The following is a 27,425-nucleotide window of genomic DNA, read 5'->3' on the forward strand; positions in this document are numbered from 1 at the left end:
CATAAAGACAGATGTCCCAAGTTTAAGCTGGAGTGCCACTTTAAAAAATGCTAGAACTGTCATGCTGGTGATGACTGGCTGACACACAGACCCTGATTTACAATAGGTGGAGAAATTGGGTCCAGCCTACCTGGACTGGTTTATTAAGCCATGGCCACACTTGGCACCACACTTCCAAAAACAGGCCTTTGGGGATTACCAGGTTGGTACACAGTAATCCACATCTGGCATCCGGCCAAGCAAGAAGTGACTGTCACTTCCTGTTGGGCAATTGATGACATGCGTGGAAGCCTATTGCTAAAATACACTTCAGCTCAAGTATGAAGCTAAAAATCGCAGCAGGTTTTTTAAATGCATGCACGTTACCATAGACTCACATGACTTCCGATTCAACACAGATCGCTGCATGGTAACGTCAGTTTGGAAGCACTTTAGAAAGGGCACTTCCAAGGCAGCGTACCGCAACGTGGGGAGTGCAAACTCCCCCATAGACTTTCATTAGGCAGTGGTGGGGTGGGGTAATTCTACCACACCTCAGTGTGAAAGGGCCCTCAAGGTTTTTGATTGCAATCAAACAACTGTTATTCTACAAATCTTTTAACTATTCCCACTTATATCTGACATGAGCTAGGCAAGAGTAGCAAACCTAGAGCAGAGCATTGTTTATAAATTCAGGTCAGTTCTGCTGGATCACTTATGTTCTCCCTTGTTTTTCAATCTTTGTAAATCAAGACCTTGCTAACACAACAAAAAAACACCTCTTGCATCAACAACTTGCACATGCCTAGTCTAAATTCTATTGTGACTTTCACATGACAGCCCTCTGCAACAATTATGTGTTTCATGTCAATAGCAAAGTACATACTTGTTATGTGTACTAGAAAATATATGTCATAGAGCAGACAGCAAAATGGGATGTTCCCAAATGACAGGCCAGCTCCACCCAAACCCTTTCACATTGCAGATTTTTATGGTTGTAGGATGCATGAACTGCACTCCATCCAATTATTTCAATGCAGCTAGGTCATGCTGCCCTGGGCATGCCTGTGCATAATAGAACCATGCATCTTTTCTACAGTCTGAAACACAAGGTCAGTCATTGGCTCATTGGCTGAAGTCTGAGCTGAACTGTAAGCAGCGTCCTGCTGCTGGGAGAGAAATAAGTACCCTCCTTGATACATGAAGCCAGACTTGAAGATTTGAAATGTATACCTGCAAACTAAAGCTATGCTTGCTCATTATATTGTATGTACAGAGTCACATCATTGAAGTGCTCTCAATTTACACATGGCACTTTGACAAGGTCTTTATGACCAAGAACAAAAAGCTATTTAATTGTACTGCAGACTAATAATTTGAAAAATATACAGTTGCCTATCCTCCCAGCTTCCCTCAAGTGAATCTAAAGTCAGAACTTCCTCTCTGCATTAAAGGATACCTGAGGTGACATGTGACATGATGAGATAGACATGTGTATGTACAGTGCCTAGCACACAAAAAACTATGCTGTGTTCCTTTTTTTCTTTCTCTGCCTGAAAGAGTTAAATATCAGGTATGTCAGTGGCTGACTCAGACAGGAAGTGACTACAGTGTGACCCTCACTGAACCACACTTTCCTAGCAGAAAATGGTTACTTAAAGCAGGAAAGAGATAAAAAGGGTCAATAGTTCATAGATTTTAGCTCTGGCTTACTTAAATGAATGTGTCATTGAGCAAAAACAATAAAACAATTAAAAATTAGATTTAAACATAAAATAAAAATGTGGAATATCTTAAAAAGTCATTTTTATGAGAAGGAAGATAGATACAATTATTTATTTCATTTGTTTATTTGCGCTTCAGGTGTCCTTTAAAAGATTAGTCATAGCATGATAACCTTTAGGGGGAAAAATCCTTTATTACAATTTATGGAAAACCTAAAAAAAACTCTAAAGTTTTAACAGGATAATCTGTGCAGGAAGCACAGAAAGGGTTAAACCTCTGTCTTTTCTGCAGTGGCAGGAGTCATAGCTACTGATAAGGCTAATTACACTCTGATGTAGCTAAACAAACACAGGTCCCAATGTAACTGATTTCTACAGCCTTAAGGTAGCCATACACTGGTGGATTTGCTATTAGATCGACCAGCTGACAGATCCCTATCTGATCGAATCTGATCAGAGAGGGATCGTATGGCTGCCTTTACTGCAAACAGATTGTGAATCGATTTCAGCCTGAAACCGATCACAATCTGTTGAGCTGCTCCTGCCGCCTGTGCCCCCTCCCCTATACATTACCTGACGCTGGCTCCTGGGCGTCTTCTCCGCGCTGCACCGCACCGCTCTGTTTTTGCTCCATCCCGGCGCTTCCTGTGTCACTCCGTGACCAGGAAGTTCAAATAGAGCGCCCTCTATTTGAACTTCCTGGTCACTGCAGTGACACAGGAAGCGCCGGGATGGAGCCGGAACAGAGCGGTGCAGCGCTGAGAAGACGCCCGGGAGCCAGCGTCAGGTAATGTATACCTGATCGGATCGGCCGCCGCTAGCGACGCGCACCCTACCCGCGGGCGATCGAGGGTAATTTCCCGCACAGCGCGATCGATGGACCGATCCGATTTCGGGAGGAAATCGGATCGACGGGTGCGTTTAGCGCGAACGATTGGCAGCAGATTCGATCCCAGGATCGAATCTGCTGTCGAAACGGCCGCGAATCGGGCCAGTGTATGGCCACCTTTATATGTGGAATGAAAACTTTTCATTGTGTGCTGTACAAGAGTATGGGGCAGCTTTAATTAGCATTTACCTGACATAACAGAACGTTCAAGTAAGTGTGATGTATTGTTCTGATCTGTGATTTCATTCATTCATCACAAACACTATCCAGTACTCTGCAGGTAAGGGACAATTCACTTTACTCACGCTACCTTACTGGGGCAGTTTGCTTTGCGGGAAAAAAACATTGATTTACCACTATGTGCAGATTGTGTGCTGGCTGGCAGATCCAATAACCAGTTAACTTTAAGAGAGAAACCACTGTTACTTTAAGAGAGAAACTCAACACAATAAATACAATTCTGTGACTACAGTGCCATTTACATTTACAAAGGCAGCCTAATGTGCACAAGAGAAATGACCATATAGTAAATGCATTTTATTTTTTAAGATTACCAGGTACAGATTAATGGCCTACTGGCCCACAGAAAACCACCATGGATAATAAATTGGGGGCACAAATACTTTATGCTCTTGTGTCTCCATTTACAATGATGTAAGAGTATTTCATCTGATTCTATCAGAAACAGAGCTGCATTGATTTCACAGTCAATTGGGAGCGTTCCAGCATTTCTCAATAATCCTAAATTTAACAAGCAAGACTAACAGACAGTTTTGATTTTTCTTTACCTAAATCTGGCTAATCTATTTGTCTCCCAAATATCCCATAATGCAAATTCATCCCCTAAATCTAAATATCAATAAAGCACTTACAAAGAATGCGTCTACATCCATATCCTAAAGCAGAGGAGGAACAGGTTAACCAAACAGCACTGCACTCAATCCCTGCTGTAAAGTTGCTCTACGTGTCTCCTTAATGTCTGCTTCTAAAGCAAACCCATTTAAGAGATTTACAAATTTGATGTAATCTCTTCTAATGAGACTGTTTGTAGATTCTTACAAAACAGTCAAATGTTGAATTTACTCTTTTTCCTTTAGGCTTGTTTGTCACTTTTCCAAGTGTGGAAGCAGCCAAGTAACTGATGGAGCTGTGGCTGTGTAATAAACAGGATATCTCACACAAAAAAACCCTCAGATCTTTTACTGCTTATCACTATCCCAGCAAACCGCACACAGAAGAGAATGTTAATACAATCTGAACACCCTGCAAAAAGCATATTATAATAAATATGTCAACTATTTTCCCTGATAATTAATTTGTAACCTAGTTTAACAGATGCCACCTATAGTACTGGTACTCTAATGCTGAGCCATCCACCTAAAAGTACTATGTGGGGCTTAAAGGGAACCTGAACTGCGTAAAGTGATTTAAAATAAACACATGATGTACTTGCAAATGAATATTATGTACTCACCTCGCTGTCAGTTCCTCTCAGAAGCTCACCATTTTCTTCAAACAACGAGTCCTTCCAGTTCTGACAAGATCTTGTCAGAACTGAAAGCCTTTGGGCCCCTTTCCACTATATCAGTTGTTGCCAGTTATAACTGAAAGGACAACTAATGTGCAAAGTAATGTCCATGTTTCCCTACAGCTCAAGTGGGCAATATTACAGTTTAATGAAGTGCTTACCCAAAATTTGTTATGACGTTATCGCCATTTTTAACATGAAGGGTGGAGAATTCCATCAATCACCATGCAAAAACAAGACGCAAGAGAGCAGAAAGTGATTATGAAGTAGACTACGTGGGAGGTAAGTATAAAGTGTGTGTTTATTTTGACTTTTATTTTTCAGCTCAGGTTTGCTCTAAAGAGGGGACTGTAGTGAAAATAATGTAGTGAATAAAACTGCTTATTTTTTACAATATTTATTTATGAATTAGTCAGTGTTTGCCCACTGTAAAATCTTCCCTCACCCTGATTTACAGTCTGACATTTATCACAGGTAGCAACACCTCCAGTCCTCTCATGTGCAGCTCTGCAGAATGTTTGTTTCTGATAAATGAGAATCCAGTGAAAATAATGCCCGTTCTCTCAGAATACTCTAGGCTGAGCCTCAATGGAAGGGCGGGGCCAAATACCAATATATAGCTATAGGAAATGTTTCTAATGCTGAAACCAGGAAAACTACCTTAATCACTTAAGCTTATCTGGACGAATATATCCATCCAGATAGGCTGTGCTGCTTCCAGTGCGCTGTGCGCGCTTCTGCCGCCTGCTGTTAGCCCCGCGATCAATGAATGATATAATTCCCATTCATTGATCTAAGTCCCCCGCTGAAAAACCGACGGCCTCGTATCAAAGGCCGCGGTCTTTCTGCAAAAAAAACAACGTTTCCCATCCTCCTAATGCTTCCTGGAAGCGAGATTGTTCGCTTCCAGGACATTTTGACTACACCCAAATAATTTTTTTTTTAAATAAATACATTAAATTACATTTAAAATTCACTGTTTACCTCCCACACCAAAAATTACCCAAATAACATTTTTAATAAAAAAATTAAAAAAAATGACAATTAAAAACAACAAAACATAAATAGTTACCTAAGGGTCTGAACGTTTTGAATATGCATGTCATAAGCTTGTAAAAAGTGATGGACGCAAATTGAAAAAAATGCACCTTTATTTCCAAATAAAATATCGGCGCCATGAATTGTGATAGGGACATAATTTAAACGGTGTAATAACCGGGACAAATGGGCAAATAAAACACATGGGTTTTAATTACGGTAGCATGTATTAATTTCAAGCTATAATGGCCAAAATCTGAGAAATAATGATTATTTTCCATTTCTTTCTTAATCTTCCTGTTAAAATGGATTTAGAATAAAATAATTCTTAGCAAAATGTACCACCAAAGAAAGCCTAATTGGTGGCAGAAAAAACAAGGTATAGATCAATTCATTGTGATAATTAGTGATAAAGTTATTGGCGAATGAATGGCAGGTGAAAGTTGCTCGGATGAACAACACTGCAGGCTGAAGTGGTTAAACATGGGTATCCTGAATAATTTACTGAATTCTACTTTTTTTCACTACAGTGCCTCTTTACCGTACTCCACTCAGTTCTTCTTCCCCATCATGTGCTTTTAATCAGCGGGGGCATTAATGGAAGCTTGTCTGCACTGTCCAGTTGCAACATCATTTTCCAAGAGGTCTCATGAAGCCACAGTTTTGCCTTGGTGTAACTTTATAGGAGTTAGAGGAGGACGCTAAAACATAAACCATTGAAATATACACACAAATGCAGGGGAAAAGTTTAGTATTTACAGATGGCCTTAAATAACTTTTAATGACATTGCAGATGGAGAGAACATGAAACATACGGTGAAGTTCTGCTATGTGGGGAAGTTGCTGAATGTTTTGACTACTACCAGCTCCACCAGTAGCAGCTGTGACAGAATGTTCTATCGTATGTGTGATTTGTTTGTGGCCAGATTAGATGTAAATAGTGACTAAAACGTGGAAAGTACAATTATTAATATAGTACAAACATTGTGGGCAGCCTCTCACTGTGTATACAGAGCCAGTCACATCAGTGAAGGACAATCTGCACTCAGTGGTATGAAGCTATAAACTGGAGGAGTATGTCGTAGAGTTGAAAAGAAAAACCTCTGTTTTCAATTGTCATAAGCAAAACATTTATTTTCTGATCGGTGGCAGTAATAATTTTGGGTTCCCTTGTTTGCCTTTTAGGCCTATACATTATGAAAATTTGCTGGTCGATCGACCTTCTGATTGTATCATTTTATTGAATGGGAAGAGAATCAGTGCCGCAACGTCCTCCTGATCAATCTTTCCATCGATTTCCCCCTGAAATCAGTCGAATGCAGGAAAGTGGTATGTACTCCAATATACTGGGGTTTTTTTACATGAATTAGACCAATCGAGTCATCTGTTGGAAGGTAAATCCACCACTATCTCCCTCTTTTAAGCTGTCTTTAGTGTATTTTATTTATTCATTTATTTTTGGTGCCTACGTCTATATAGTATTTTGGCATTTGATAAAGACTCACCTGTCCACCGGTGTGACTCCTGACCACCTCTGGTGTCCAGCATCAACACGAGCGCCTGTTGCACTTGGCACCGGTGTATGTTGTGACATCTCTAAATGCTCAGAGTCACATGGTATAGGCACTCATGGGAATGCCAATACCGGAAGAGGCCAGATGAGGGGATTCGGGGACACCTATACACTTGGGGACTGCCCGGCAGGTGGTGGCGGCACTAGGATAATTTTCCAATGGATTATGGGCAGACAACAGACCCCTCTCTGATCAGATTTGATCTATCTAATGGTTGATTTGGCCATCGAGTCATGTATGGCCAGCTTTAGTGTTCCAAGAGAGCTCACATTCCAAGACACAAGAGACAAGGCAAGACAAGATGAATAACATTTATATTTCTCTTTTCTCCTGGCGGACTCACAGCCCCAGAGCGGCAGCCACTAAGATGTACTCTATAGGCAGCAGCAGTGTTAGGGCGTCTAGCCCAAGGACTGCTTACTGAATAGGTGCTGGCTTACTGAACAGAGCCGAGATTCAATGCTTCTTGTTGACAACGAGAGCCGAGATTCAAACCCAGGTACCCTGTGTCAGAGGCAGAGCCCTTACCAATGACACTATCATGCCAGTGTTCTGACTGCACACAACACCTCTTAGGCAAGGGTGTAACTGTAGTCATCGCAGGCCACCTGACCACTATGGGAACCAGAAGTATACCGCTGCTTGGTACAGAGGATTTATGCATGCAATAAAGGATATGGCAAATATGTAAGAATAAAATTAAGGTATGTATAGAATGTGAACACCTGTGTGGCTGCTATAAAATCAATTAGTATTCTGTGCTCTGTACTACTTCTCAATGTTTTGAAGTGCAGATCTGATTAAAGCTTTGAAGAATAAGAGCCTTCTTACACTGAAACTCCAGTGTTGTTGAGCAAGAAAAGATCCTGTCCGTGTCAGATTCATATATTACTGAGACTGTAAAAATATTATTTCAGCTACTTATGTTTTCCTTGTGGATATATACATAGACAAACTATTGCAGTGTCTGCTTAATAGGTGTGTCCAAGCAAACCTACGGATGTGTCAAGGGCTTCTAAGATTTTACCCTCTGCTCTATGTAACAAATTGCTCATGCAGGAAAATGATGAAATTTAGACAAGACAAGACACGGAACATTGATATCGTGCTTTTCTCCTGGCGGACTCAAAGCTCCAGAGCTGCAGACACAAGGGTGCCCTCTATAGGCAGTAGCAGTGTTAGGGAGTCTTGCCCAAGGTCTCCTCAATGAATAAGTGCTGGCTTACTGAACAGGAAGAGACGAGATTCGAACTCTGGTCTCCTTTGTTATGATTGTAAATAAATTCAATTTGCACCTCCTGGCAATTTCAGAAAATCATGTATGTGTGTAGACTACAACGGAATTGTCAATAAAATTCAAAATGGCTTGTAGAGCACGATTATCAAATACTTAGCTGTCATTGGGGAGATACAGGTTATCTACCCTTATGTGGCCAAGCAAGAAAGCAATTAGGGGGCTTTTAAGGAAAGAATAGTACAATATTGCTAGTTGCTAATTAAAGTTTATGAAATGTACACTTGACTTTGTAAAACAGTAAGGGGTGTAGTTAAACTTTTACCTACAATTTCTTGCTTTTTTCAAGGCAGAGTACAAATGTATGCTATTTATATTTCTATCATGTTTTAAAGGTTTTCATGACCTTTAAAGTTGTATGTATTGTTGACCCATTGAAGGCTCTCATTCCTACCCATTTTGGCTATATAGGGGGAGATAACCTGAGTTTCCCTATGAGAGCTAAATGCATATATGTATTAACCATTGCACATTTAATGGTGCTCTATGGACAGGTTGATGAGGTAAAATAACCTCAGTCATTGGAGCACCAGGCAGATATACATGAAAACAATTCATAAAAAACCTGCAAGGAAAGAGAGCTCTCCTGGTACCTAAAACACTCTCTGCATAACAATCCATAGAAACGAACTTTCGGTAGTTTAGGGTAGGTCAATGCCAGATAACTCAGGTGATAATTGGTGTGCACAGAACACCAATGACACCATCAGGCACCACATATGAGAGATCTTCAGGGAATTTTGCAGTGTGCATACCACAATCTTCACTCCCAGTTGATGAATGCTACTCAAACAATCAATCACTGGGCCCAAATGTGGTGCTGTGCCCAAGTGCTTTTAAATAAAGATAGAAGTGGTTTGGCATATCAAAACCATAAGGTTTTGGAAAATAAAAACTCAACCAAACACAAAATTAAGCAAACTTTTAGTTTATTGTTTTCATGCAAAATTGTGCTGTTGATTGGGTTAAATGATCATTTTTGGTACGGAACTTTACAATCTCAACAATCTATCATGAAACTGTATAAGCTTTCACCTGTGCTCATTATCTACTTCCTGTAAATTACAAGTCTGATTCCTCATTTTGACATTTCCTACATTAATGCAGATATGCTGGGAATGTACCCTGAGAGCTATTGTTCTTCCTTCTCTGGGCATCACCTGGTCACATTTGATTGGCCCAACCACAAGCTGCATCCAGTATGGAGAGGATGAAAGCTGCAGTAAAGTTTGGCAGTCACATCTGGCCCAGGAAATAGGTGTTCTGTCCACCACTTTGATTCTACACACTGTTTATATTCACTTTAAACCTTATTGCTATTAGAATCGACCTTTTATCATTTTGAATTTAGTGGCTCTTTAAGCCTCTACCAGCTCAGCGGGATACACTGAAAACAGTGTTACCAATGGCAATTATAAGGTGTTGTAGCATCAGAAAGGATTTCTAGCATCGTGTCACCATCAAGCTCCAGTGGCATTATTTTCCTTTTATGTTGGCAGCAAAGAACTGCTCTTATCGCCATTGTTTGTTACTATACTGTTTTATGATTTGAAAAGTGCTAATACTACAGGCGGTGCATAAATAAATTTATACAGAGGATTAGTCTATCGCACATCTCTCTCAGGAACACATTTTGGCCAATGCAAATAGCCTGGGTAATAAGACACAGCAGACACACGGCGAGCGTGGGTATCTCTGGAGCAGGCTCGGCTCTGTGCCTCTGCATTGTTTTGATGTAGTGAAGATGAATCTAGCTAAAAAGGATTACACACCTATCATTTATTTAACAAGAGCATCGTGTCCTCTGCCTGGGTTTTAGGTATGCCGTGTGAATTCTTGGAACAGATTTATTCATATGTGGCTTGTATATTAACAGCTTTTTTTCTGGATTCTGTCTTGGCTGGGTGTGCAGCTGAGAGGAGAAGGCGCCCTTTTAACAAGTTGATTTATTTCTAGAGAAGAAGAGGGGAAGAAGGAATAAAAAAAACGCTGCACTTGTTCAAAGACAGGGAGGGAAAGATATTGCCATGAATGTTTCATATATTTTTGTGTAACCCTTTATTAAAACACGGAGCGTTGTCCGGCAGTTTTAACTAAAAACGTGGGCACCGGGCAAAATGAATAATGAGCTTACATTAATTCCTCATTTATTGTTTAATACGGAATTACACATATCGTGTAACGGAGCGGGTCTGCCAGCCCAGGCAGATGTGATGTAGGTTTTATGACTTGAAATATGGGAAATATGCTGCCATTCTGTTTTCAGCAAAGAAGGAATTATTGATATTTTCCATTTAAAAAATGGCAGCGTATGACGTGGGTTTTCAGGTGTTCCTGGAGGTCTGCTCTGTAGAAGGTTTGAAGGAAGAGGTGTTCAAACACGGAGGTGGAAACCAAATGGGATGCTTGGGATAGGCATCAAAAAGCCTTTTATAAGGACTCCTTTGGCTTTGCATTGGCATCTGGGGCCACTAAACAGAAGAATATTAATGTACTGGATTCTAGCATTACATTTTAAAACAAAGAAGTAAATGTTGATTTCTGTCTCAATTATCAAGCTTTCTGCTCCATATATCTATTATTGTTTTACCGTAAATACACATATATTTCTAGAATAAAAAGAAGGACAATACATGTTCTAATGTATTGACTCCATGATCCTTGAAGATACTGCGATAAGATCAGTCACACACATCATTGTTTTCAGCAGGACTGTGGAGTCGGTACAAAAATCACCTGACTCCTTAGTTTATGAAACCTCCGACTCCAACTCCAGGTACCCACAATTGCTCTGAGTCCTCGACTCCGCCTCCTTAGTTTAATACTTTCCAGGGCTGTGGAGTCGGTAAAAAAATAATCTTGACTCCAATTCCTCAGTTTATGAAACCACGACTCCGACTCCAGGTACCCAAAATGACTCCAACTCCTCCATTCTAAAGCCCTGGTTTTCAGCTAGTCATACCTCTCCTGTAGGTTGGCACTGAAAACGATATACATTAACGGTATCATTAAATGACAGCCAATCTGGGCAATAAGAAAGTTTTGAACATAAACTTATTCTGCACCTATTAATGATCAATAGCTTCCTGTCATTCTGCATATACAGCGGTGCCCAGCAAAGGTAAGGGCTCTTTCACACTAGAGGCCTTTTTCTGTGTTTTACTGCCACGGCCATAGTTGGAGTTTTCCATGGTAAAATAAAAGTCCATAGACTTTTATTTTACCTTTCACACTTAACGCCGCGTTTTTGAGCATTGCGGTTCAACGCTCCCACTCGCTTTTTCAGGGCCTACCACAACGTTTCTCATTTCATTGATAATCATGCATTGGCGTTAAAACGACTTCAAAACGCACCAAAACGCTGACATACTTCTCCTAACCTCCATCTCTGATGTCTGTGGTCAGCTCAATGCCCTGCATAGTGTGCATATACACAGCATTAACCAATTCTGGTATGTGTTTTCCCCACCTACATATATTTACTAGATGTAGAAATAGGTATTTAAAATGCTATACACAATGAGAGCATTTACAGAAAGCTGATCTTTTCCACAAAGTATGTCTAAAAATGTGTAACCATCATCAGTTACTCACTCAATCAGCCCAAAACAAGTGTATGTTTCCCAGATTAATATAGTTTGTTTCACAAATGAAATGATAAAGATTAATAAAATAGAATTTCACTTCCACCCCTATGAAATGTAAGGACCACTCCCTCCAGAAACGCCAGGGTCTACTTCCATGCCTCTAAAACCCCCTCAATACTTACCTTGTGGTGGTCTCCATCACTGGAGGTTATGTGACCTTCCAACCCTTTAAAAGGAGCACGAGGCTCCAGAAGCCTTGATGCCTGTGTGAAACTCCATTAGCCATGCCTCCCCTGCAAAGATTTGCAATAGAAGGAGGGTAAGTGGCAGGCCAGCCCTGGCATCCCTTAAAGCCCCCCACACCGCACTCTAGGATTCTGTCTGATAGGAGAGGGCAGTTGAGTGTTTCCAGCAACCAGACCTTATTCCCCTTGCCAATAGTGAGAGGGAAGGTGAGTGGTAGCATGCACCACTCCCCATCCCAAGCAGCACTGCAGATACCACTGCTATGAATGGGTGGCCTGCTGCATCAGATGTTGGAACCCAAACTAGAAGACAATTGAAATCATCACTGCAGGACTTTATTGGGAATTTTCATAAGCATGAGGGTGTTTCTTATTTCAGAAGCGGCATTCTTGTTAGCTGGAAAGTAGATGCCAGAGAGAATGGCAAAGAAAGGGGAAAACAATCCAAATTATCCATATAAAAGGGAAGAACAGTATATTTTAGTGCACAGTCTGAGGTTCTTGGCTGACATTAAAGTAATTGTACCTTTTGGGAAAGTGATTAACTAAGTAACCATAAATCATCACCTAAAATTAAGACTGGATGTGGCGGTGATTGTATTTTATACACAGGTCTGTATTTCACAGTGCAAACAGCATCTTTACCGCATAAATGCAAAAATTAAATCAGTTAAAGGATAAGCTGCAGAGTGTATTTTTTGTCTCTCACCCATGAATTACATACGGAAGAGATTATTTAAATTAAATGTATAACGCAGGTAGAGCTGATCATGATACTTTAAAAGACAGAAACATAGATTACGAGCCTTAGCTCCATTGACCAAGTGCTGTCACCATTCTGATCTGCCCTGGACCTTATAGAATTCCTACCTCGGCAAAGCTTGGCTATAATGTATAATATCTTGCCTGCACCTACCAGGGGAGGTCTGCCGACTGTCTTGATGTGCTTTTAGCCCAACCCATCACTGCCTAATCCTGCTCAACCCAGTAGGATTGTACAGTAGGGATGGTCATGTCTAGAACTCATGAAAAAACATGTGATCGGTTTGGTGAGATGATAGATATGTAAGTCTCTGATTTGCTAGTCATAATCATGTGCTAAAGCAATACAGAATGGTGGAGGCCCCCAACAATATATGTTATCAGGATATCCCTACTATAGAAAAAAAATTATATAAAAAGAGATATCATACCTCTCCAGATGACACAATGCCAGCAAAAAAGAGGGTTTACCTGTATATCAGGTAAGTTTTATTCAAGCACAAGTTAAAAAGACAGCACGTTTCACAGTTCTCTGTCCACTTCCTCGGGTCAATAAGAGTGCCTAAAGCGATTCAGTTTAAAGCTTGGGCGCCAAAAATCTCCTAAGTTATTGCACCATTTAGCTCTTAGTCTCATTTCTCACATAGGCTACTGTGGTTCCCCCACAGTGACTGTCCCTACTTCTATGTGATATGATCACAGCAAATCAGAAAAATCTATCAACTGATCAAGCAAATCACATGCATCTCCACAAGATCTCCTAGACATGATTATCACTATTGTGGAGCAATTATGTAATGTCAATGTATTTTTGAACTATTCAGCTGAAACCATAAATGGAATTTCAATTGGGAAAATAGAAGCTAAAACTACCAGGAAAAGCACCTTCAGTTTTCATATTTTTTCATTTGATATTTTTTTCTTCACACTAATGTAAACCACTGCCTTACTCTAGTCATAAATGAATCTATTAAACAGATCAATTTAATTTTCATTGTATCTGCTGGACACCTATTCCTTTCTACAAAATCAAGCAGTAACTTTTAAAAAATTCTTAAAAAGTAATTGATAAAGTGATAGAGAATTTTTCAAAAGTCTTGATTACTTGACAGTGGACGGATCATTTTGCACTGCATTAGCTATTACAAAACTATGTGCAGCTGAAGGTTTTGAACAAATTCTATATGATTTGTGTGCAAAGTCCAATCGAAATCAGAGAGCTCTGTTTGGTGTGTCAGTTCCTCAGCGACTTGACTTGCCGATCTTGTAGAATATAAATCATTTAGGGGAACTGCTCAGTGTTTGATAAGGTCATATTTGCATAGTCTACAGGAGTCTTCAGTGTAAACTGGTATTTATTAATAGAGATTACCCTTGAAACTACTATTAATTATATAACTGCACATATAGGCATGCACGCACACACATACACGTACACACACACCCTGACACAGAGACACACACACTGTAATACCGCACATACGCATGCATACTATAATGGCACGCACTATACACACACACACACACACACACACACTATATACGTACACCAGCACTATACACACACAAAGGGCTTGATTCACAAAAGAGTGCTAACTGTTAGCACGGCCGTTTCCGCGCAAATTTTTGCATTGCATGCGATCGCGAAGTTTCGCGCTAAACGATAACGTTTTCGCACGCAAACGCGAATTTTCACGCGGAAACGATATCGATTTCGCGGTAAAATTCGCGTTTGCACGCGAAAACGTTATCGTTTCGCGCGAAAATTGGCGATCGCACGCAATGCGAAAATTCGCACGAAAACGGCCGTGCTAACAGTTAGCACTCTTTTGTGAATCAAGCCCAATATATACACATACATACACACACACACACACACACTATAATGCTGCACACACGCATACACACTAAAATGGAACACACACACTATACAGACACATACACACACTATACATGTACACACACACTATACACACACACTATAATGCCGCACACACGCATGTAATGGCGCATGCCCACACACACACACCCACACACACACACACACACACTATACACATACACACACTATACACGTACACACTATACACACACTATAACGGCTAGGCATACTGCATTTTCTTATACCAATATGCCTATTTATTCAGTGCAACTATTTCGCAGGGATGCAGATGCTCATGAAAATGAGGAAAGCTGAAAACAGAATGGGAGCATGTCTGTTATATCTCCTATCACATATTTTTATTACAAGGACAAATTTATTCTCAGAAAAGTGCATCCATAAAATGAATGGCAAATTTTTCAGGGTTCTTTTTTTTTCCAATGGTAATTTTGTTTTTGTGCAGGAAGATATGGGAACAGATGCTGTTTGCTTTGCTGGACTCTTCCGGCTTCCATTATCAGAAATGACTGATCGCATACAGGCGGCTTCATAGAGGTTAAGAGACAGGTACTAAAGGGATGTGAGACTGACATTCAGGAATCTCTTCAATTGCATTTGATCTTTATTGCTCTCTCTCTGACCACACTCTAAATGATATGCAATTACTTAAAAAATATTGCATTGAACAAGGAAAATACTACGTGTGTAGTAAGCTTAATTCTGTTTGCACTGAATTACTTCTGACCACGAATCTTGAGGGCCAGGAAGCAAATCGGAGAACGCTCATGCCTAAACAAATACCCAGTAACCATATCACGTTATATTGACTCAGCTTCCCTCTACATTCTAGAAGCAGCATAACATATTCTCATGCAATCTGATGGCCCAGAGTCCCAAAAAAGTTGAAAAACAAGTTATTTATAAGTATGTAAGAACATTAAGACACACTCTCAGCTTACACGGATGGACAGAACTTGTAGGTTGAAGGTTTTTGTCCACCTTCAGGATAACTGCTTAGCGCTAGATACCAACACAACTGCATCACGTACGTGGCCCTTATTCAATTCTTTCTCCCGAGTTTTCTCCTAGGTGATATTTTCACACCTTATCAATAAAATGCCTTTTAAACCAACAGCAAGCAAGAAAATACTCAGAATAATTTTGAGAGTACTTTTGATCTACTTTTGGTACTTTTTCATCTGCAGAGTGCTGAAAAGTTATATTAAACAGAAGATGAAAAATAATCTCCCGGGATAAAATGTAGGAGAAAAAGTGAATTAAATACGGGCCTGTGTAAGAAAAGGAAAAGGAAGGAGAATGGTCATTTGATTGTATTCTAATATGCTGAGAAACTTCACTGACTCCTGTAACATAGTCATCATCTTAAAATGCACTGTTTAAAATGGCAGTGGCAAATGGGAAAGGCCACATGTGCCTGAGGATCAAAAGATAATAATAATTACAACATCTGTATAGGGCTTTTCCCCTGTTGGACTCAAAGCACTTGAGCAGCCGCCACTACTGTAGGCAGTAGCACTGTATGGAGTCTTTTCGAAGAAATCCTTACTGAATACTGTAGGTGCTGGTTTACTGAATAGGAACAACTAAGATTTGAACCCAGATCTCCTATGTCAGAGGAAGTGCCCTTAACCACTAAAACTATCCAGCCACTGATGCCCCCACAGCCAGAACCCCCAGAATCTCTTTCATCAAAGTGCGACAGCCCTGCTCACTGGAAATGGACAGTAGCCAACCAGCTTGAGACAGCTGTTATGAAGATAGTGACTGGTTCAATTCCTAAAAGTGAAAATTTGCCAGAATCAGAGCTAGTGTTTGCTCCAGGGGTCACTATGAGCAATACTGAACATATAAATACTTCTTTGGTCATGTTTTCTTTTATTAACACAGAAACAGTAAAGCTCGGCACTCAAACAAAACTCCAAAAGAATTACAAACTTGGTTGCAAACAGCATGCTAAAATTCAATTAGGTGTCCCAGAGTCTAAACAATACTTTACACAGTTGTTGGTTTATGAAAACAGTTTTAAGTAGTAAAAGAAATCTAAACCGCTGTTTGCAAAAATATTCTCCAGGATGACTACATTTATTGTGATGATTTTTACAGACATGACAGCGCTCTCTCTTTTTTTGGAAACAAACATACCAGACAATGGCTGTGTGAGGCAGGTGATCTGATTGAGCACCTGAATAGAGTGGTAGCTAGATGTGTCTATGGATGATCTGACTGTGTGCAAAGGAAATACAGGGTGTGCTGTTCACCAAAGACTGTACACTCATGGCTGGAAGTATGCATATGCTAAATCTTCTATCGCCACTGGGAAGTCAAACCTGGCTGCAGGTTAAATGTACAAAAATACTGAAATCGAAAATAGAGTGTTTAGAACTGATATCAATAAATCCCTGATTCTCAAAAGACTCACATACCAAAACCACACAGAGACCCCGTCACCCAATGCCGCCACCCAGAGCCACACCCACCAACACTACAATTGCCACAGTGCTCCCCCCACCCAAAACCACAATCACCACAGAGCACCTGAGCTCACACCACCACTGCCCAAAGCCTCCACAACCGTCTGGCTAAGCCGAAGTCCACCCTAAGCTGCCGCCCACAACGGTGCTGCCCACACTAAGCTACTGCCTAGAGTCCATGCATACTTACAACCTTCAGTTAGTATATAGGATATATAACAGTATTTTTCATCAAAAACTGTAGCTTTCCTTTAAAGTGGACCTGAATGCTTGCACAGGACAGAACGAAAACAGAGAGAAATGGACCCTGTGTGTATTTAGAGAGTTTAGCCTGTCTAATTCTCTCTCATCTGTGGCTAATCACCACTGTAATTTGATCTCTCAGCTCTTTCAGCTCAGGAGTCTGTAAGCACTGGGTGTTAACCCTATGTCTGCTTCCATAAAATCAGGAAGTAGACGTACTGCAGATTTATTGCAAGATTTGTATCAGCTGTAACTAATAAATGTTTTTTTTCTTTAAAGGTTATTATGCTGCTGCTTATCTTTTAGAGCAGAGAGTACGTTTTGAGTTCAGGTCTGCTTTAAGCTGCAATATACTACTGTGCTAGGGAATTTTACAGGTAAAATATCAGTGTTGCTAACATTGCAGGAACTGATTGCTTGACCAAAGAAAATCAAGCGGTGTACAGATAGTTTTAGCGTGCAAATAAACACCTTCTTCCACCCGAGATTCAATGCTCATTTCATTTAGAGACAGCCCAGAAGGGAAATGTCTGCGTACAAGAAGAATCCTTCCCTCTTATTGTTCAAAAGAAGAAAGCAATAATAATGTGTAACCTTCTCTTGTCACCCAAGCCGGTACATAATGGACCTATCACAATAAGGAAGGCTACAGCCAGCTCCATTCTGCCTCTACACTGACATTGCTCTGCTCATTTATTAATGCATTCAAATGGATATCTTATGACCACATTTATCTACGTTTTACATGATTTATTTTCACAGATTATTCACCATTTTTCATTCATTTTATAAAGATTCTTTTTTTGTCATTATTCTATGCTTTCGTCCTCTTTTCCCCTGCAATTCAATGCCAGATGTTTTTAAAGCATAAAGGTGCACAAATGAGAAAATAATAAATTAAAGTGTTTATAGCAGGCTTAGCTCATATGGTAACGTTTGTCTTTACCTTTTGTAATGGTTACTCTGATTAAACAGACATCATTGCACACAGAGCATTAATCTGTACGGGACGAGTACAGAACTATACAGATACTAGCAGATAGGGTTTTTTTGCAGGCTGGTCCAGTCAGCACACCACTGAGGTGCGGAGGCAGAGTAGCATGGCAGGAATGGTCACATGACCATTAGATGATGTTGCAGAGAGTAGCATGGCAGGAATGGTCACATGACCATTAGATGATGTTGCAGAGAATAGTATGGCAGGAATCGTCACATGACCATCAGATGATGTTGCAGAGAGTAGCATAGCAGGAATGGTCACATGATCATCAGATGATGTTGCAGAGAGTAGCATGGCAGGAATGGTCACATGGCCATCAGATGATGTTGCAGAGAGTAGCATGGCAGGAATGGTCACATGACCATCAGATGATGTTGCAGAGAGTAGCTTGGCAAAAATGGTCACATGACCATCAGATGATGTTGCAGATAGTATGGCAGGGATAGTATGGCAGGAATGGTCACATGACCATCAGATGATGTTGCAGAGACTAGCATGGCAGGAATGGTCACATGACCATTAGATGATGTTGCAGAGAGTAGCATAGCAGGAATGGTGTTGCCTTACCCATTGCCCCTCCCTGGGTCCAAAGTCATGCATAAGATGCATCTGCAAACTTTACCATTTCAGAAGTGGATTTTACTAAATCACAGTTATAGCATTGTTACCGCAATACTAAGTGGGGCATTTGGCTGTACTGTATTTTATGCTTTTATCACATTTATTGCATTTATCTAAGTGACATAGGAGACCAGAGTTTGAATCCTGGCTGAAGCCTGTACCTTTTTATTAAGGAGTCTTTGGGTGAGACTCCCTGGCCTACTGAGCATGTCCTTAGTGGCTACAGCTCTCAAGCTTTTTGAGTCAGGAGACAGGAGACAGGAGAAAAGCATTATACAAATGTTAGTATAATTATTATAATGAAGCATTCAACACTTTCAGTAAAATCATAAACTCAAAAGTCTGGTGGTCAGAAAAACTAACTACCTGAATGCAAACAAATGAGAGAAAATACCTATTTTAGACAATGCTGATGTTAACGCCACAGATGATTGGTATGGAGTTGCTACTATTTTTTTGTGCATACACCCATCATCGTTGCTAATGTATTCCTGTTTATTCATAAGGCAACCCTGTCACTTAAATACTACTATATATAGTATGCTTTGTGGTGTGCATATCTGCTTTCTAATATAATAGCTGTAATTTAATGCCAGGCAGATTTTTTTTTACATTTTCTTGTGTCATTTATCACAATTAAAATGATTAATATCCTGTAGCTTATTTTAAATATTAATTGAAATGTATTATGCAACGGAGTTGAGAGACTAAATGTATCTTGCAGAATTAGAGTAACAGGTTCACTTCCTGGCCAGGAAACTATCTGCATAGAGTTTGTATGTTCTCCCAATGTTTGCATGGGTTTCCTCTGGGCACCCAGTTTCCTCACGCACCTCAGAAACAGACTTGTAGGTTAACTGGCTTCCCCAAGGAGAAGGCAGGGATATTAGACTACGACAGTGGTGGGGGCATTAGGTTGTGAGTTTGTTATATGATTTATAAACTGCTCTGGAAATCTGCAGTGCTATATAAATGCATATTAATAAAAAGAAGAATGTATGTGAGCTCCCCACAAATACATCAGAAGGTGATCGCTAGGAAGGTATAAAAACTGTTGACCAGCTGCTTTTGTTTCAATAGTGTGGTGTCTCTCTGCTGCAGTAACACAACTTATTGGCTGAGCCCAGCGTCTCTCTTTGTAGATCCATAATCAGATCAGGGATGGAAGTAGGCAGCATCAGATGTAATTGCACATGCAATTCTGAGATTTTTCATCAGATTCACTTTCCGATTGATTTTCCGATTGTTTTTCTAATTGATTTCCATTACTTCTCTGAGAAATCGATTAGAAAAAAATCGAAAATAGGATCGGACCTGTCAGAAATTATCTATCGACCCATCTATCTGCAAAAAAATCTCATGGTGTATTCCCAGCAATACACTATACGGTGGGACATGTAGCTGCAGTTCTACAAAGAGTGTATAGTGAAATGTGGTCAAATTAATTATCTTGTAATTATTCAGCATCTACCCTCTATTGTTCCCTTATCTGTCCCTGTCTCAGGTGTCAATCAATTTTCTTTTATTCACTGGTCCTCCATGCGTTTTAGAGTCTGGAAAAGGGCTAAGTGGTTGGTACTGCCACCTTGCTGTTTTAACACCCCGGGTTTAAATCCCACCCAGGGCATCATCTGCATGCAGTTTGTATGCTCTCCTTGGGTTTGTGCGGGTTTCCTCCACTTCCCAGCTTTCCTCTTACAACCCTAAGGCTAGGTTCACAGTGGTCAGTTGCATACTGCACTCGCTATAATGAGTGTGAACTGCAATGGAGACTGGACATAGACTTTAATACAAAGCCCGCATGCAGTGATTACATTACAATGCAGCACTGTGAACAGATCCATAGGATTGTATGTGCCATGAGTTAACATGCAGAATTATTCTGCATCGCAACTGAGCACTGTGAACTAGCTCTCAACTGCAATGGAAGGTTAAATGGCTTCACCCCAAAAGTCTCTAGAATGTGGTAGCTGCATTAATATTATGAGCCTCACCAAAAGACAGCAAAAAAAAAAATACTCTCCGCAAAAGTAAATACAGTACATTCAAATGCATTATTATCAATTATTAAGAAATAAATACAACATAAAAAATGAAAAATTCCAATGAATAACATTATCAAATCAGCATATTTAGGTGAACCACATTTGTCCAAACTCGCACATTCTTTATAAACACCTCAATATGTCCGAAAAATCCAGAAAGAGGATAAAATAAATTGGGAACTTAGATGTGATTAGAAAAATATCTGCACAAGACAAAGTAGTAACGCATTTCTCAACCCTTAAATGTTATAACCTGAACCTGCATGAAATGACCGCTTTAACTCCTCCATGACAGGATGGTCTGCAGAGGAGAGGGTTAACCCTCTGCTGTCCACAGCCCTATGCAGACCTTTTTCTGGCACCGTTCTCTAATCGGCAGCAGCTGGAAGAAGGTGGCTCCCATTCTTCCTGTCCTTCCAAGGCTAGGCCAGCTGCCAGCTCTCTGAATTATGAATAAGCAATGAACAAAAGAATGCAGATATGGTGCTGACAAGATAATCCTAGCAAATTTATCTGTGACAAATTTCCCGGGATTAACAAATTACATTTGCACAGAACAATAAAAAAGGGGATAAATATGCAAAGGAAGAGAGAAGAAGGTGGTAGGTGTGCCGTGGCAGGTACAGTGAGAGGAAGGCACCGAGCATCTTAATAAAGACACAGGGCCAGGTTAACTAAGCAGAGCTCTGCCATATGACTCCCCCCTGAAGCTACAAAACACTTTATGTCTCTTGTAATTAATAGGCTCTATCTGCCTGGAAGGACCATGACTGATGAGTAATTATGAGTATTTGGTTCTTCAGTGGTCAGGAATAATTAGCCCCGTGTTTTTGCAAGTTGTAGCATAATGACTGATGGGTTCTTGTATATGGGTGGGCGCAGTAAAGCCAATTCATACTGTAGATGTTAGCGCCTTGCTCTCTTCATGTGCTGGGTTTTTATATTTTGCCATTTATGAAGGACTTTCGCATTCCTGGCTCTCGCCAGCCCGGTTTGCTCTGAACATGACAGTTTGAGGAGCAGATGGAGAAGGACATCTCAGTTGGGCAGGCAGAGCACACGGTTGAACATGATGCCACTAGATTTGTGGCTGATGTTGCTGCATTAACTATATTAACAGCACAATAGGAAAGGCATGCAGGTGATAATTTCAGGAAGTAAATCCATGAAGGTTTTGTAAAAAAAATAAAACATGTGCATGATATTCTAGGTATATTTATTTAAAGAGGAACTGCAGTGAAAATAACATAATGAATATAATTGCTTATTTTTTACAATATGCATTTATACTGTAGATCATTTAGTCAGTGTTTGCCGGAATCTTTCCTCTGGTGACAGGTGGTGACATCTTTAGTTCTGCCAGGTGATCTGTACAGAATGTTGTTCCTGAGAGTTCTATGCACAGAGGGAGACACTGCTTGCTTGGCAGTTGGAAAGAAACATTGGACTTGATTCCCAAAGCGGTGCTAACTGTTAGCACGCTTGTGAAAAGCCCCTCTTCACGCCTAAAGTCAGTTTGGTCGCACTAACTAACGCTCCTGCGCAAAGTTCAGCACGCAAAACAAAGCGTTGCATCGCAGTGCGACGAAAACGGCACACCCGATGCGCCTATAAGGTCGCATTGGGTGCGACCTTAACGTCGCATAGTGCGACGTCGCATCGGGTGCGCCATTTTCGACGCACCGCGATGTGACGTTTCACGCGTGAGACTTTGCGCGCAATCTAAATTTCACTGGTGCGTGCTAAGTACTGAGCACCCTAGTTAGCACGCCCAAAGCCTTTAGGCGTGCTAACTAGATTAGCACCGCATAGTGAATCAAGCCCATTATTTCCCACAAGGCAATGAGGTTCACAGACAGCAAACTGAAAGGGCCAAGATCATAACATCACACTGTGGGGGGAGTTTCACCACAATATCAGCCACAAAGACCCTCCCTGAGAAAAGGGAAATATTTCTCGTGGCAAAGGGGGAATAAAGGGGGGCTACTGATTGGAATGAAGTTCAATATTTGGTTAAAGTTAAAGTTCCGCTTTAACAGTAGTTACAGATATGCAGAGGTCTCATTAAAAATGACTGGCAGTGAAGCATTTCCCTGCTTCACTGCATCTTGTGATAGAGAACTGAAATGGTACATGCATGTTCCTGCACTTCTTTCCTCTTCTCATTGCCAAAAAGGTAATGTTTAGCCAATGAGATGCAAGATCTCAATGTACAATAATACATGCTTGTGACAGTGAGTAGTGCTCATTACCGCCCACAAAGGGCACTCAGCACAGTACTCGCCAAAGTGTCACACTGGGCAAGATAATGCCACTCTTACCCACAGCTAATAGATTAACATCTACTAGTGCCATTCCAGTGGCCATATGAATCAGATACTGCCACCAAGGTGACCAGTCTCAGTCCCTTTACAATAGGCACATTGTAATGGGACTATATATTACTTTGTTTCTGTTAGTGAGTTGACACAAAGCTAACATTTTGCACACTGTGCCCCAGAAGCTACAAGCATTTATCGGCTGGCATGTGTATTGTGCTCAGACTCTGCTTAGCAAGCGCTTTCAACAATTTATGTCTAAAAAGACCAGATAAACCCACGGCTTATGGGGCTGATCTATTCCAGTGGGGAAAATACTTCTCATTGCTATGGCAGTAACAGGCTATACCAGAATAGTGTTTACTACTTCCCGATGCAGTTTACATGTAAAGTGCAGCAGTGTTACATTTACCCAAATATGTTATTTCAGTTTTCAGTAGAAGCTGTTGAGAAGAATCTCCCTGCATCCTCTAATCTCTCAGGGACACCACCAGGGAGGTGTCCAGGCCAGAGTAATCAAGGCATCACCAAGGAATTGCCAGAGCAACCAATGTGCAGCCAGGTACAAAACTTGCCCAGAGCAACCAATCAAGATTCAGCTGGTTAATGGAACAGGAGTGAACAGGTTGCTTTTGGCAACGCCTCCACTTCTGGTCCAGATTCCCCTGCTCATGCCTTGATAAATCACTGTACCTGAAGCCTCGGCTGTGTCTCTCTGCTATAACCATTACAAGAAGGTAATTACTGCTAGTGATGAGCAAAAAATGAGTTAACCTATGCAAATTTCAGTTTGCCAGGAACCAAATCATCAGTGATTAGTCATAATCAGAAACTCACAATCCCTAATGAATGTAACACAAAGCTAAATTTTCACTGATAATTCATATCTGCAGTATTTTTCTATTAAAGCCCCACTTTGGGTGCCAATGCTTTCCTAGCCACAGCATGTTCAGCTGGTCATATAATCACTTTTAAAGTGCTTAGTTAAGAACTCACTGGCTACTTCTGGCACCACAGTCATTGCTATAGGCTGCAGTCTGCTCTGGAAGTTCAATCTGTGCCCACTCCTTTGGAGTCTGAAGAGCAGGATGATGCAGTCTAAAAAGTAGTTCCCCCCACACACACAATGTGAAGTCACATCTCATCCACCTTTCCCCTTATCAGCACAAATGGATGGTTGGATTTGCACTATGGACCATTGCTTAGTAATAATGAGGGCCAGGTAATTGATGGCACTAGTTGTAAGTAAAATCAGTGCCGTTCAAGGGACTTTATTTTTTCAGCTTTTTTTTCATTACAGGGTCTCTTCATTTAATATTCTTACTGCAATCAGCAAATGACATAAGCTGGGAACCCTCCACGCAACATTGATGAACGCAGATTCCACTTTGGACCATAATTCTGTGCTGTACATTAAAACTGAACACAAACACAAAAATGTCTCTTTAAAAAAAAAAAGCAGCTGAATAAAAATTTTTTACAATACTTTGTTTCTAAATCAACATATCTGATAATATATAGAGCCTGCAAAACTTTACAGGTTTCTTTTTCATATTAGATACACGGTAATTTGGAGAATACTCAATCACCAGGTGCACAGTTCAATTAACTTTCTGTTTGCAAATCATAGTAAAGAAAATGAGATATTAATTTCCATGCTCAATTCTAGAAGAATAAAATAAATGAATAAAAACCACTATGCATATTTTGTGTGTGCTCTCTGGCAGAAAGGAGCAGGAGAAGGCAGACTGGGAGCAAAGGGCAGCTTCTGGAATGGCTCTAAAGGGCCATCTGCTGGAGAGAATTTGGGGTCACTCACAAGGATGAATTTGTTCAATGCCAGTAAAAAGGAATAAGCTAAATCAAGCTACTGACTAACCTACAACGTAAGACAGGCCAGGAAAGCTGCTAGCAGGAGGTACCAACCTACTGGTCACTGAGAGAAAGAGCAATGGCTGATCCATACATGTAGTGATCCAACCATTTCCTTGAAATTTAAACAGTACAAATTATACTACTGATGGAACATAAAATCAAACACTAGTGTATAAAATGATAGAACAATAGTGTTCCTGAACTTAAAGAACTCTTTTGAGAAAAAAAGACAATGATTTAGATACTTACCAGGGTAGAGGAAAGCCTCCCAATCCTCTGGAGCAGGCTTTCTCAAGCAGGGTTCCTTGAGGACTCTGCAGGGGTTCCTTGGCATGTTCACCCATCGTGAAGGAAGCATAATATAGTGCACATTATAATAGGGGGTAATGTTAAGGCTGCTTTCTCACCAAGACGTTGCGTTTAGGGGACATTATAGGGCACATAACGTGCCCCTAACGCAACGCCTGGTGGTGTTGGAGCAGGACGCTACAAAGAGCCGCGTTACAAGCAGCTCTTGGTGCGCCTGCTCTGTCAGAGGCGCTGCGGAGACCACGTGAGCGGAGCTCTCCGCATCACGTGGTCCCGCCAGCCAATCAGCAACCGCTCCAAGAAGTAAACACTGCAAGTGCAGTGAATGTCAATTAGCCATGTGCCTGGCTACGTAGCGGCCTCTACCCTCCTCCTCTCCACCCCTGAAATAAAAAAATAAAAAAAAACATACTGAGCATGTGCATACAGTCTAACGTGGCTTAAGCCGCTAGCACGCACGCACAGTATGCTGCACTTCAAACGAACGTGCAGCATTACTGTGTAACACAACGTGGGCACTGAACAGCCCATTGATTTTTCATTGCTGTGCGGTGGGGTGCGTTACAGGCTGCACTAACGTGCGCCTGTAACGTCTCACTGTGAAAGCAGCCTAAAAGAAGCACTAAATTGGGGGTCAGAATAATGAACACAGTATAATGAGTGGCAGTGTAATAGGAGTTAGTGAAATTAATAGCCTCTCCTACTTTTAAAGACCATGCCTCTGTAAAGATAAATGCAGGGGTTCTTCGAGATTAAAAAAAAAAATTGTTTGCAGGGGTTACTTGAGATCCAAAAGTTATTTGCAGGGTTCCTCCAGGGTGAAAAGGTTGAAAGAGGCTGCTCTAGAGGCTTCCCTGTCCTGCTCCGCCTCGCCACTTTAGTGCCGGGGCCCTCCCAAAGCTCGCAGATGCATTTCTGTATGAGTCCAGCCGCCGGCTCGTGCCTGCACAGAAGCATAGGGCTGCCACTCTGGGTCACCGGAAAAAGCAGATCCTACAGCTCTGGATAACGAGATAAGCTGCCACTGTTCACCAGTAAAATAACACTATATAAATACAGTGGCTTGCAAAAGTTTTCCATATTTTGTCATATTACTGCCACAAACATGAATCAATTTTATTGGAATTCCACGTGAAAGACCAATACAAAGTGGTGTACACGTGAGAAATGGAACGAAAATCATACGATTCCAAACATTTTTTTTTTTAATAACTGCAAAGTGGGGTGTGCGTAATTATTCAGCTCCCTGAGTCAATACTTTGCAGAACCACCTTTTGCTGCAATTACAGCTGCCAGTCTTTTAGGGTATGTCTCTACCAGCTTTGCACATCTAGAGACTGAAATCCTTGCCCATTCTTCTCTGCAAAACAGCTCCAGCTCAGTCAGATTAGATGGACCGCGTTTGTGAACAGCAGTTTTCAGATCTTGCCACAGATTCTTGATTGAATTTAGATCTGGACTTCGACTGGGCCATTCTAACACATGGTTTTGCTTTAAACCATTCCATTGTTGCCCTGGCTTTATGTTTAGGGTCATTGTCCTGCTGGAAGGTGAACCACCGCCCCAGTCTCAAGTCTTTTGCAGATTCCAAGAGGTTTTCTTCCAAGATTGCCCTGTACTTGGCTCCATCCATCTTCCCATCAACTCTGACCAGCTTACCTGTCCCTGCTGAAGAGAAGCACCCCCAGAGCATGATGCTGCCACCACCATATTTGACAGGGGGGATGGTGTGTTCAGAGTGATGTGCAGTGTTAGTTTTCCACCACACAAAGCGTTTTGCATTCTGGCCAAAAAAGTTCCATTTTGGTCTCATCTGACCAGAGCACATTCTTCCACATGTTTGCGGTGTTCCCCACATGGCTTTTGGCAAACTGCAAACGTCCCGTTCTTATGCTTTTCTGTTAACTTTGTGCAGAGCACGACTAATAGTTGTCCTATGGACAGATTCCCGCACCTGAGCTGTAGATCTCTGCAGCTCGTCCAGAGTCACCATGGGCCTCTTGACTGCATTTCTGATCAG

The 27,425-nt window shown here is 41.0% G+C and overlaps 1 protein-coding gene and 1 long non-coding RNA gene across 6 annotated transcripts in view; one reads left to right on the forward strand and one right to left on the reverse strand.

Annotated features, from left to right (window-relative positions):
• LOC137532667 (uncharacterized) overlaps positions 1-24,675 on the forward strand; it is a 38,886-nt gene extending 14,211 nt beyond the window's left edge. Inside the window, exons 1-3 of one of the 2 annotated variants that reach the window (XR_011023968.1) lie at positions 4,257-4,402; positions 6,344-6,487; positions 24,522-24,675. This is a non-coding gene — a long non-coding RNA (uncharacterized lncRNA). Of the gene's footprint in view, positions 1-4,256; positions 4,403-6,343; positions 6,488-24,521 lie in introns of those variants that run through there. The other variant, XR_011023967.1, reaches the window with a different exon arrangement.
• Positions 1-27,425, reverse strand: part of NPAS3 (neuronal PAS domain protein 3) — a 634,738-nt gene that overhangs the window by 548,628 nt on the left and 58,685 nt on the right. The window lies entirely within an intron of this gene.

This window comes from Hyperolius riggenbachi, chromosome 9, assembly GCF_040937935.1.
Source record: "Hyperolius riggenbachi isolate aHypRig1 chromosome 9, aHypRig1.pri, whole genome shotgun sequence".
NCBI lineage: Eukaryota > Metazoa > Chordata > Amphibia > Anura > Hyperoliidae > Hyperolius > Hyperolius riggenbachi.